Source organism: Lactuca serriola, chromosome 9 (genome assembly GCF_051521515.1).
Source record: "Lactuca serriola cultivar US96UC23 chromosome 9, Lser_US96UC23_V15, whole genome shotgun sequence".
NCBI lineage: Eukaryota > Viridiplantae > Streptophyta > Magnoliopsida > Asterales > Asteraceae > Lactuca > Lactuca serriola.
The window spans coordinates 99,316,238-99,329,681 of NC_136416.1; the positions used below are offsets into that span (position 1 = coordinate 99,316,238).

The 13,444-nt window shown below is 38.3% G+C and overlaps 1 pseudogene; it reads left to right on the forward strand.

The window, feature by feature from the left end:
• The first annotated feature begins 1,384 nt into the window (after positions 1–1,384).
• Positions 1,385–2,576, forward strand: LOC145074119 (RING-H2 finger protein ATL46 pseudogene; annotated as a pseudogene).
• The last annotated feature ends 10,868 nt before the right edge of the window (positions 2,577–13,444 follow it).

The following is a 13,444-nucleotide window of genomic DNA, read 5'->3' on the forward strand; positions in this document are numbered from 1 at the left end:
ACCAAGTTCATATAAAAACATTCTCAAATATTTCCAATATTAGTTTTTGAAACATAACATATCCCAAGATCATAAAATCAAGCTCTCTCTCTAGTGTGTACGAATCACGCCGGCGCCTTCCCACGGTCCTCGCTAGTACCTGAAACACATAACACAACAACTGTAAGCATAAATGGTTAGTGCGTTTCCCCAAAATACCGCACTACTAGAAAAACAACCTTTTACGACGCGCAATTAATGACACACGCTGATAGAGAACGCGCATTTGTGCGTGCTCTAAAATTAATGTCAGTTTTCCAAAATTTGAAGGATATAGTACACGCATTTTTGCGCGCCCTAAAATTAGTGTCAAAAAAATACGGAGGGCACCTATCATAATAAGCGTGTCGTGTAAATGTGTCGCTTTATATTTTTTTAGAAAGGCGCTTTCTCCGTTGCTTTAATAATCTATGGTGGGAAATGAAAACCCAAAAAATTAAACAGCCCGCCTGATTCATCTCCTTCTTCTCCTTCTAAAATCCTCTAACAAAAAAACCCTAATAATCCTTCTTCGCCTGATTATCTCCTTCTTCTCCTTCTAAAATCCTCAAACAAAAAAACCCTAATACTCTAGAAAACCCTAATCACCCTTCTGGTTTTATTCTCCGTCTAAAATCCTTCTTCTCCTTCTAAAATCCTTCTTTTCCTTCTAAATTAAACAGTCCCCCACCGGATCGCTAAAACAACAGCCATTGATGCACCATTTCACTACCTTTCACTCTCTAAATGTGCGATTGCTCAATGTAATGTCCTTCTAGGGTTCGTTATCCCCCTCACTTAATGTCTGCGATCGACAATGGAGATGATGGCCACCACTACTACTCCATTACTTACATATCGATCTGTCTGCATACACATACCTTGTTTACAGAGGGTTTAAGGTTAGTTCTTTAATTCATCATTTTCGTGAGCCAATAACCCTAGTTTCTATCATCACTTCTTGTTCCTCACCGACGATCTCATCTAAACCTCATTCTTACGTTATTTTCTTATAATTCTTAAACCCCGCTTCAAAGAACTTGGGATGCGGACCTCACAAAATCCTTCACAGAACCGGCGATTGGGGGTCTGCGAATCTTCACGTTGACTGCTCTGGCGTGATTTGGGGAGAAAATGGGATTGGGTAGTCTTCTTCCTCTCTATCTTCTTCCTCTGTATATAAATCCACCCCTCATCGTCATCTAAACAAAAATTAACCTTCATACTTCTTCACTCAGAAGTGTTCAGAAACAAGCTCAAAATCTCAACACAAGATCCCCATGATGTCCATATCTCAAAATCTCAATAGAAGTTTTCTGCAAAAGAACTCTTCCAAACTTGATGATTGTTGTAGCATTTCATATCTACTAACATGCACCGGATCAAACCCCTCATCAAACAAAACCTTTCTCCTTTTTCTTTTCCTCCCAGTAACCATAAACCTCGCTCATCTATAATCTTCGCTAGAAACAGTGTGATTGTATTGGGAATTGGGTTCGTCATCTGTTGGTTACTTCACTTTCTTGCAAGATACCTCATGAAGAAGAAAAGATCATCATCATCTTCAAACTCTCATCATCAATCTTCAATATTTCAAGAAAGTAACGGTAATGATGATGTCGCCTACTACAGACAACTACAACAGCTCTTCCATTTACATTCTGGTTTAGATCAAGCTTTCATTGACGCTCTCCCATTATTTCTTTACAAAGAACTAATGGGGTCAAAAGAGCCCTTCGATTGTGCGGTTTGTCTTTGTGAATTCTCAGAACAAGATAAGCTAAGGTTGCTTACTTTATGCAACCATGCTTTTCACATTCATTGTATCGACACTTTGTTGCTTTCAAATTCGAGTTGTCCTTTATGCAGAGGTACACTTTTTACTCCTGGATTTTCGGTTGAAAATCCAGTCTTTGACTGCCATGATGATTCAAGGGAAGAAGATGATCATGTGTTAGGGGTATCTTGTAATTTTAAGCAATCGGGAGGGGGGGAATGAAAAGTGGGTGTATCCGGTTAGATTTGGCAAGTTTAGAGCCACAAATGGTAAGAAAAGAGATGAGAAAGAAGTGGGGGAGACTAGTAACAGTAATCTTGATGCAAGAAGGTGCTTTTCAATGGGATCTTATGAGTATGTGGTGGGAAACTCGGAATTACAGGTGAGATTTTGCCCTAGTAGGGGTAATATTGGAAAAAAATATTTGGGTATTGATAAAGATAAGGGGAATAGCTCAGTTGATGGGGGTAGTGATGGAAAGAAAATTAGTAGTAGAAGCAAAGGTGAAAGCTTTTTTGTATCCAAGATTTGGCTTTGGTCAAAGAAAGATCAACATAAATTTCAAGACTCTTTAGTACCCATATGACTGGTTCTTGAAAATGTAAGGTTACCATCAAGAAAGTTGAATCCTAGTAATTTTCATCGTTAGTTTAGTTCATTGTTTATGGTAATGTGACTTGTACATCATGTTGAGGGAGTTGTACAATTATTTGAATGTGGAAGTTTGGGCCAAGTAATCATCAAGTGTTGATGATTTTTTTATTATCTTTTTTCTTGTGATATTGCTGAATGATTTTGTGTTATTATATGTGACTTGCTTTATTGAACATGACAAAGTGTACTCAAAACACTTTATTTTATTACTGAAATTTGCTTCTCTTTCCTTCCTAAAACATTGTGAATATTATTATATTAGACCCAATGCAATGCCAAATACTGTCAATTCATAAGTTCACTTGACCCTTCTGACCCTTATGCTCTCTCTTGCTTTTGCTACAAAATTCGCAGAAACACATAACTATGAGTTCAAGGTACGCCCTTATATTATACATAGTCTACCATAATCTTCATATACATTTTTTTGTGTATCTAATGTTCATGTTAATTTCAACAGTTGATTATGTTTGTAACTGATTTGATTTTCACAGGTTCAAGAACAAGCAGCAACAAGGCTATTCTAAGTATGTAATTCATGTCCTTTTGGCTGTTTCAGCTTATAGCTATTGGCTTAGAACTAGCTGCTGTTTGGGAAGCTATCTGTCAAGAACATGTATCAGGTATCCAATTATTAATATATAAAGGGATTGTTTCAATTGTTTATAATATAATTAATATTATACTATTTTCATGATACAGAAAGTTATAAATGGAATTGTTGTTAATTTCTGGGCTTGTATTAACTTCTCAAGAACTGTTCTAGATAGTGTTGCTCAAAGTTTTTGTCATCAGTTGGTCCAAATGTGCCAAAAATCTGGCATGGTGTGACATCCCCATTTTCACAGCCAGAAAAGACCGATTTTGTTTATGCTTTATAAAAGTCAGAGTACTTCTTTTCATAAAAATGTTGCGGAATTTGTTCCCAGAAAAACACGATAAATACGTTATTAAAACATTTTCGAAGAAACGTATTTTATTCATTTTAAAACATTTGGGATGTCATTGTCAATACAGAAACATAAGCATAAACAGAACTTACATTTATTTACACTAGTGATCTACATCTCTTTAATCTCTCAGTGTAATGTGACTTCATATCAACACCTGTGATATAAATAAACTGAGTGGGTCAGGTTGGGAAACCTGGTGAGTACATAGGGTTTTCAACCCATAATAATATAATTATTGTGTTTAAACAATCAAGCAATTAAACCCAATTACCCATCCCCATTATCTTCTTTACCCTTAAAGATCTACCCTTAGAATTAGCTATTTCTCGTTCATTCTTTCCTAAAGATTATCCTAAGGAATCGGCACGAAGTCCATCGTTACCAAAGCTTATAGATTACAACTGGTGAACACGTAGTCCAAAACATCTGGTAAACACTTAGTTCAACAGTAACTAGTGAACACACTTAGTTCAAAATACCTAGTGAACACACTCAGTTCAAAGATACGTAGTGAACACACTCAGTTCAAAATACCTAATGAGCACCTAGTTCAAAAACACCTACAGGTTACGAGCTTACTAGCATTCCACCGGACCGTCTAGTATCGCCCATGGTCATCATCTATACTCCACTAGATGACTGGATCACTGACAACATTGATGTCTCCTATCGAGTTATCACAAAACAACTATTTCCTCTACCCATGTTTTACCCAACACATTTTGTAGATATAAAATACATATACAGTTTAAATCATTTAAAACATGTATAAAAATCTTTCACCCAGCATAGACAACAAGTATTCAGACAATATGCACACACAGCACGTAATTTATATTAAAATACTTCATATCTATGTGTAAGATGAAAGGGACTATGCACTCACCTGAGAAGGTGGTGACTCGGTACTCGGACAGCGCTTCGTTTACTTTAAAATAATTTCCTTCGACGAAACCTAGTATTATTACCACTAGATTTTAGTCTAATATTTACCGTGACTAATTATTAGTCTTATTATTATTATTATATAAGCATTTAAACAATACTTTCCAACCACTATGTACAGACAGGGGCCAGACATAAAACACCGGAGGGCAGGACCATTTTGGCATATAGCACTTCTGAAATCCAACAACCCTATGCGGCCCATTAAACCAGATTCCGCGTACCGCGAGTAGTTAAAAAGATATTATAATGACACTTATATAAGTCATAATAATAGCTCAAATATTTATTATAAATTTATAATAACAATACTAATTTTAAATATAAAGTATATTTAAAATAGGGTAAGCATAACTTACTTACAAGGGGATTTAAGCTAGGAGTCAGGCTCTGTAGGGGTAAAACTTCGTTGCTGAATCTTTCTAAGAAAGATTCATGCAGCGCTTCAGCTCACCTTACTATACTAAAACTACAGAAAGAGAAGTCGAATCACGAGGGACCAAAATGCTCGGGGGATAAGGAGAGAAAGACTCTTGAATCAAGAGAATGGTGCAAGAAATATGAGAGCCCAAGCCTCTTATTTATAGTAATTGAATTTACAAAAACTACCCTCCATAATTACTTAATGACCTTATAGTTATATAAACAACTAAACACCCCTTTATAATACTATTTTAAATAGATTTAACGATATTTGCACTAAACTAATGTCGAAAGAACTCAACATTAGTCTTATAATGACCGCATCGTCGATACCTTTCTAATGATATATACATATGTATATATATGTGTACGTATATATGATTTATACTTTATTTTAATACGTAAATATGCTATTATAATTTGTAACTCGTACATACGAACTCCGTTTTTGACGTTCTTTATATCCACGCGTAGGTGGAGACGTACTCTACAACTTTCGTTTAGACTCTGTCGGCTAATTTTGACTTTATTTTTAAAGTTATATTTTTAACAAGCCGGAACATGATTGGTCCGTTAAATCCCCATAACTTCTTCATCCGACGTCCGTTTTTGCCCATCTTTTTCTCGTTATGCTACTCTTAACGAGATCTTCGATTCTTGTTCAGGTCGTGTCGGCTAAAATCGCTCGATCTAATATTCGAATTTCGGGTTGTACACTACTAATCCGAAACTTCAAAAAATCACAACTTCTTCATACGAAGTCAGATTTGGGCGTTCTTTTTATCGAAGTTCTTAGTTTAACATATTCTATGACTTTTGTTTAGAGAGCCAAGGCTAAATCTCGCTCTATCGTAAATTCACTATTTACGCCTCCCGGTATCGAGCCGGTTCCGTCGCGAAACTTCGACAGGTCATAACTTCTTCGTTATAACTCAGATTTCGGCGTTCTTTATATGTACGGAAACCTAGTGACATATACTACAACTTGGTTCAAATTATTTATAAGTTTTTGTCGAAAAGTCGTTTTCGACACTTATTGCCTCTAATTTGACTAGCCCGGATCTGCGGGCGTTACAATTATCTCCCCCTTAGGATGATTACGTCCCGGAATCATCAACGAAACAGGGCTCGTATAATGACTCCATACGTCATCTCTTCATCCTAAGTAATAATTATAACTTCTATATTCCTTCAAGTCTATCTCTTAGACTTATTGACTGTAAGCAGTACTTGATTGTGCACCTGCTTTCTATCTCAAGTTAGACTCCAAATCATGACCTATCGTCATGTGATGCTCGTTTAGACTCAGGTCTCTTAGAGTTAAATTCCAAAACAGGCTATACCTTCCTTCATGTTCTAATGTGATATAATCACATTTTTTTTAAAAAATGTAGCATTTCTAGCTACAAGCAACTTTTTGTGATACCTCTACTGGTTGCTTTGATTAATTCTTCCGGCTTGAGTCGTTGCTACATCGAAATTGGTTCTCTGAACCACATAACATACTCATCATAGTCGGACTCGATTTGATATGACCACTAGGGTTGGAATATCAACAGTCTTTTTAGTCATTACCGAAACGATGGTAATGACATACTTGAATAAAACGAAATCAGTTACTAGCTTCTTGGTAACTTTGTGACTTTCCCTTATCCAAGTGTGAGTCATGTGCTTCCGGTAGTATATGCATCTACTACCTTTCACACCTACTCATACTCGTCCCAAGTATTGTCTCGCAGTTTTCCATGTCACCATACAAGAAAATCACATAACAGTTTAACACATCAGATAACAAAACAAAGGTTTTATTATTTCTTGAAACTATTACATAGGTGTTCAAGTTCACCCTAGACTATGCCTCTAATAGGCTACATCATACGATACTATGGCTACTGCATAACTTGATCTTCGGATATGAAGTCCTCATCCTTGATTCTTCGCATGGTTTTCCGCTTCGTAGAGGATCATGTGAAATGCCCTTGGCCTTGGTGGCGTGTTTGGCCTTGTTGCTTCATTCTTCTTTGGGAAATTCTTTGAAAGATGCCCCCCTTCTTTACATTCATAACACAACCTCTTGTTGGATGTACACTCATTGGCGTAATGCCTAGACTTTCCACACTTGAAACATGTCACCTCTTCGCCGCATTTTCCAAGGTGTTTCTTCTTGCATTTATCACACCATCTTGCTTCACCTCCTCCTCTAGGCTTTGAGAATTTTCTCTCCTTGTTGGACCTTGAAGATCCTTCAAACTTCCGCTTCTCTCCTGCCTTATCTTTTTCTAGACCCTTTTCTCTTATCTGGGCCTCTACGTTCTTAGCTGCCCTAACAGCTGTTTTCAGGGTAGTTGCCATTTTGACCATTGGGCCAAAGTCAGTGGGTAATCCGTAAGCAAACCTATCAATCTTGGAGAGTTCGGTAGGAACCAAGTAGGGAAATAGCTTCATCCTCTCGGTGAATGCGGTGGCGTACTCATCAACACTCATCTTCCTTTTCTTCAGGTTCTGAAACTCGTTGTTCAGGTCTATCAGATCTATCTCTGAGCAGTACTGCATTTTCAACTGTTCTAAAAACTCTTCCCATGACATCCTTAGGGCTTCTCCTCGTGGCATCGTATCTGCCAGTAGCTTACACATGGTATGTATATAATCAACTCAAATATTATCTTTCATAAATTAAATATTTAAATTATATACAAAATGTTGGAAATTTCAGGAATTTAAAAGTGTGGTTCCAATCTACTCTGCAAGACCAGATCAGGTCAAGAAGGCTTTAAAGCACGTGTATACAGCCACTATAAACAAACTTGGAGGAAAAGAGTTGGAATTGCTTATTACCATTCTCCCTGACAACAATGGCATCTTGTACGGTATGTAGCTTTCATATGCTTATCACCCTTCCATTGGAATTAAAAAAGAAAACTTTTTTGTTTTGCTTGATGGAATAGAATGGACCATTCCATTCCATTCCTTCCAACCAAACAGACAGTAAAGTTGCTTGGGTTTCAAGTGATGTGAAGCAGATATGTGAAACGGATCTCGGGTTGATTTCACAATGATGTCTTACAAAATATGTTCTAAAGATCAGCAAACAGTATCTCTCAAATGTCTCCCTCAAAATCAATGTCAAGGTCAGACATTTTTCATGAGAAACTAGGCATTACTAACTCATTGAATTCTATTTTTTTATTTTAGTTTTTTATTACTTAGAAGTCTGGAAAGGATAGTAACCCATCAATTGATGTAGTAATTACAAAAATAACCTCGGTCTATAGACTATAGTTTACTTGTGTTAAAATAACCTGGAATGGGAAGTGGTCCAGTTGTTGATCTGTTACCAGGATCATTATCTAGAGGAACTGATGTTCTTTTTACTTATCCACTTGATTTAGTTAGAACTAAATTGGCTTACCAGGTATACGATCATAATTCCCACAACTTTATTTTAACAAATAACTACATACTTTTTTTAATATGGAAGTGTCTAACTAGCCCAATCATTTTCATCTGATAGTACAGGTTGTGGATACTCCCAAATTGAACATGAAAGAAGCCATGAGTAGCGAACATTGCATGCAGAGGAATTAGGGATTGTTTTTCAAGAACTTATAGAGATGCTTGGATTAAAGTGTTGTATCATGGTGTTGGTTTGAATTTTTTAATTTCTCATACAAAATAAGTTTTTTTTATTTATAAAAATTGATTTTTTTTGTAGCTCCATCACTCTATGGAATCTTTCCTTATTCGGGTTTGAAGTTTTACTTCTATGAGAAAATGAAAAGCCATTTCCCCATTGATTACAGAAAGAACATGATGGTCAAACTTTCTTGTGGGTCGGGTTTGAAGTTTTATAGGATTAAAGTACACTAAAAATGTCAATGGCTAACTTTTGGGGATTTTTCAGTTAAAATTGTGCAGAAGCATTTCTTATGTTGCAGTTGCTGCTCATGCAGATCACACTAGCATGAGGAAATTAGCACTTTTCCAGGTTCCTTTGTTACTAGGAATTGGGGAAGAAGATACAGCCCTGACTAAGGCAACTGAAAGTGGTGATACTGATCTTGTTTATCTTGTTCTCTTTCATATATGGCAGAAGGTATTTATTGTTTTCTTATTTGATTAATTATAAAATAATACTAAAATTAAGTTCTCAAATTATTGGCTTGTATAGAGACCAGCATTGGAATTATTTGGAATGATACAAGCTAGACCTATTGCGCGCGATCTATTCATACGAGACTCAAGGTATCATATTTTGGCATGGCTAGAAGCTTTGGAGGAAATGAGACTCAAGCAAAAGTAAACACACACAGAGTTGTTGGCACATAGTAAGCTAGATGATGCAATTGTATATAAATGAGTTCATTTTTTTATAACATTTACTCACTTTTGGAATAATTATTTGTATTTGACATATTAGTGAAATGAATTATCTTTGTTATTTATGGTATTTTATTTTGTATTATGAGATTTTTAATCTATTATTTAATTTGAAAATTAGTAAATCTATAAATAATATTTTTTTTAAATATTTAAAATTATGATACGCAAAAATGTGTGTCATTTTCATTTATGACATGGCCTTTCTTGACAGGGGCTTTCTTGATACGCATTGCGTGTCATTAACACGAGCGTCGTAAGGTTACGACACGCGAATGCGTGTCGTCTTCCTTTATGACAGGGGTTTCCTTGATACGCATTGCGTGTCATAAATGTGCGTCGTAATTGCGCGTCGCAAATGAGCGTCGTAAATGCGCGTCGTCTTCTTTATGACAGAGCCTTCCTTAACGCGCACTTGCGGGTCGTCTGAGCCTTTTACGACGCGCAATGAGCGTCGTAAAAGGCTGTTTTTCTAGTAGTGCCGCATACAACACATACGCCACTCGAGGCTATAATACGACCCTCCGGTCGATGTGTCTCAGCAGGACCCTCAAGTCCCGTAGCTCGTTGGACCCTCTGGTCCGATCATAGCTCGTTGGACCCTCCGGTCCGGTCTATAACATCATACAACATACATATATCACATAGCACATCAACTCATACGTAACACATAAGACCCTCTGGTCAACACATAATACCACTCTAGGTAACGTATAGTGAGAAGACTCACCTCAGGTGTCTCGGTAAGTCTCTGACTCGGTAGAAATGTGATCTAGCCTCTGCCTAATCACATAAAGTAAATACTCTCATAAATATAACTATACTCAAACCTTTCTTAACCCCTCAGAAGAGTAAAAGACCATTTTACCCCTCTCTTGGCTTAAAGGCTTCACTGTTGACCAAACCCTAAAAGTCAACAAAAGTCAACGGTCAAACTCTGACCCGACTCGTCGAGTGCACTTGGGCGAATCGACGAGTCTACACGTGTCCACTGACTCTCTTAGTCCCTCTCTCGGTACGTCGAGTCCTTCCCCTTACTCGACGAGTTACACCTGGCATGTATCGCGGGGCCACCCCGACTCAACTCGCCGAGTCTCAAGAACAACTTGGCGAGTTCCGCCTTGAACTCCAGTCCCCTAACTCTCTCTGACTCACTGAGTTATTTCCCCAACTCGGTAAGTCTACTCATTAAGTGATTTACGGGAAACCCTCATCTTACTCGCGGAGTCTGCTCTTCGGACTCGGCGAGTTCATGCCATGCACAAACTCCATAGGCCTCCTAAGGTCAGATCTGTTCCTTAAATTCATAGATTTGGCCTTCCCAAGCATGATAATCACGTAAATTTCAGACCTTGACACTCATATAACATCTACATGGTCTAACTTGGTGATTTAGCCCCAAAAATGACATCCCAAGCTCGTGGCTCCCAAAATAACTCAGAAAGCTCCAAGGGTTAAGGTCCCTGGACCTCTTTGGGTCCAGATCCAAAGCATAGACTCGAGAAGGCACCAATTGCTCCACATATCCATCCTCTAAAGGGGCTAGAAAACCCTAACTCTATGAATCAACACCAAAACTGAAAAAGGTCCGAACAAATACCTCAATAGGATCTCTATGAACTCAGAAGTCACCAAAATCGCACTTCCTTCAGCCTCCTCTTGCCTTGGCCACTTCATTCTAGCAAATACACCAACAAAAGGATTAAGAATGGCCTCTCCTTCCTCACAAACGCTCTAGATCTCTTAGGGTTTCTCTCTGGGGTTTGGTAGTCGCAAATGACGGCCCTAAGGGCCTTTAAATAGGTCCCAAACCCATGAAATTAGGGTTTCATTAAACAACGTGGACTCGCCGAGTCCACTTATGAACTCGCCGAGTCCGGCTGTGAACCCGGATACGAATCCGCGACCATACTCGGCGAGTTTCAACCCCAACTTGCCGAGTCTCCTCACAACTTCCAAAAATAAGGAATAAAATATTATACCTGGGAATCCGGATGTTACATCCAGAAGGTAAAATCTTGGAACTTTATACTTGTATGATATAGATCTAGTCATTTTAGCTTTATGGAAGCATTCTTGTCCCAAAAGTCCCAAAATAATGCATGTTATGATTTGGACGAAATGAGTTGTCCTTTCAGACCTTAGAAGAGGTCCTAAGTAATAAAAATGGTGTCCCAATAGCTAGATTTGTCTCATGCATGAAGTAGGAAGGTCTTAATGGATTAAGCCCATGTGTTAAGAACTTCCTGGACGTCCAAAGTGATAAAGTTTAAGACTTTATAGTTCTATGGCACATTTGGTCGATGGATCTGGAGTTGGGCTTAAGTGTTTAAGCCATTAAGCACCTATTAGGGTTTTAGTGAAACCCTGCGTACGCCTAGTGTAATTCCTGTACGCTCAACGTACAGGGTCAACCACCCCTATAGCGGTCAACATAGTGTTAGATTAGTGTCTAAGTCCATAACTATTTTTTGGTATGTACTTGACCCGATGGTGCATGGTCCTTTTGGGTTGCCTTCACTAAAGCAACTTGATAGGATGAATTATGGAGAGAGAGGATTAATTATGATTTATTAATATATTATGAGAATGATATATTAAAGGAGAAATCATATTGTTTAATTAATATTAGTCAATAATTAATTAAGAATTAATTTTGTGGCTAAAAGATATTAATTAAACTTAAGGGACTAGAACTGTCAATTGTGTGATAGTTGAATATTGGGCTAATGGACTCCATAGAGGATGGAGTGGACGAATTCTATGGGGAAACCCATTAGAAATCGTCCAAGGCCTCCAAGGAGGGAGTTCATGGGCTGCTTAGGGCCTAAGCAGTCAAATTAGGGTTTCCTTGGTAGATAACCCTAATAGCCTCACTATTTAAGGATCCCTAGGGCACCAAAAACGTGGCTAAGAGTCTCCTTAGGGTTTCAACACGTTTTGGGTGCCTCCTCTCTTCTCATTCTTCATCCTCTTGCTCTTGATGTTTATGAGCCATTAGAGGAGTGACACTTGTGACTCTAAGCTTTCTAAAGCTATTACAAGGAGGATTTGATATTGTTATTGCTACATAACAATCAAGGTAAGATCTAAACCCCATTCTTATGATAATATTGATTATCACATGCTAGATCTAGGGTTTAAAGTCTTGGATGAATTGCATGTACAATAGAGAAACCTAGATCCAAGCTTTAGGGTTTGCATGAGCACATACGATGTTCTTATGGCTTAAGCCCATCACATAGAACAGGAGTGCGCCCAGCGTACCAGAGGGGTACGCCCTGCGTACGTCCTTTGTTGGGCTTTTGACATTTGGGCTTCGGGTTTGGGCCGCTTTTAGACTATTTGGACTTGGGCCTTGTTGGGCCCTGAATATTTGAAGTTGGGCCAGTTTTGATAAGGAGTCCTATGGTAAGGCCCAATGAGGAAGTTAGGCCCAATTGGGAAAATTAGGCCATTGATGGGCTTATGTATATGGACGTTGGGTAGTGGATTGATATTGGGCCTTGGGCCCAAATTAGAGAAATGGACAATATGGACCCTTTGGCAATTTTGAGATCCCACTTATTAATTTAGTATTCGTCATTTTAGACAGTCGAGGTTGTCGATGAGGTAGCGGTTGGAGACTCTCAGTTCAGTTCTGCACTACTTGCTAAGTGAGTTATTCCTATTATATCAAAAGGGTCTAAGGCACCAATGCCAGCCCTTCGGATTGTATCCGGGTTTATTACATGCTATGCTTATTGATTAGTACTCTGGTAGTTATGTTGATGGTATGCTTAGTGGCATGTTATGTTGGTATCATAGTTATAGGATGTTGTTATGCTAATTGATTTATTAGAGCGGTCGATTGATATATTTATATGTTAACATATGTTACTTATGTGCACATGATTGTTTGTCTGGTGGTTGGGTTGAGGCAGTCCTACTTTGTGTTGTAGGCCAACATACCCGAGGCGGTCCGGATATGTTGTAGGCCCTACGAGGCGGTCCAGTCATGCAGAAGGCCCGACGAGCGGTCCGGATAGGTTGTAGGCCCTGCGAGGCAGTCCAGTCATGTCAAAGGCTCGGGAGCGGTCCAGATAGGTTGTAGGCCCTGCGAGGCGGTCCAGTCATGTTGTAGGCTCATTATGCATATTGTTTGTTATTATCTTGTTTGGTTTGTATATGTTGGTATTTTAGGGGTAACTCACTAAGCCTTCGAGCTTACATTTATTGATTATTGTTTCAGATACTTCAGGTGACCATGGAAAGGCGAAGGTGTGACGTACACATCCTCACATTTTATGACTTGGGA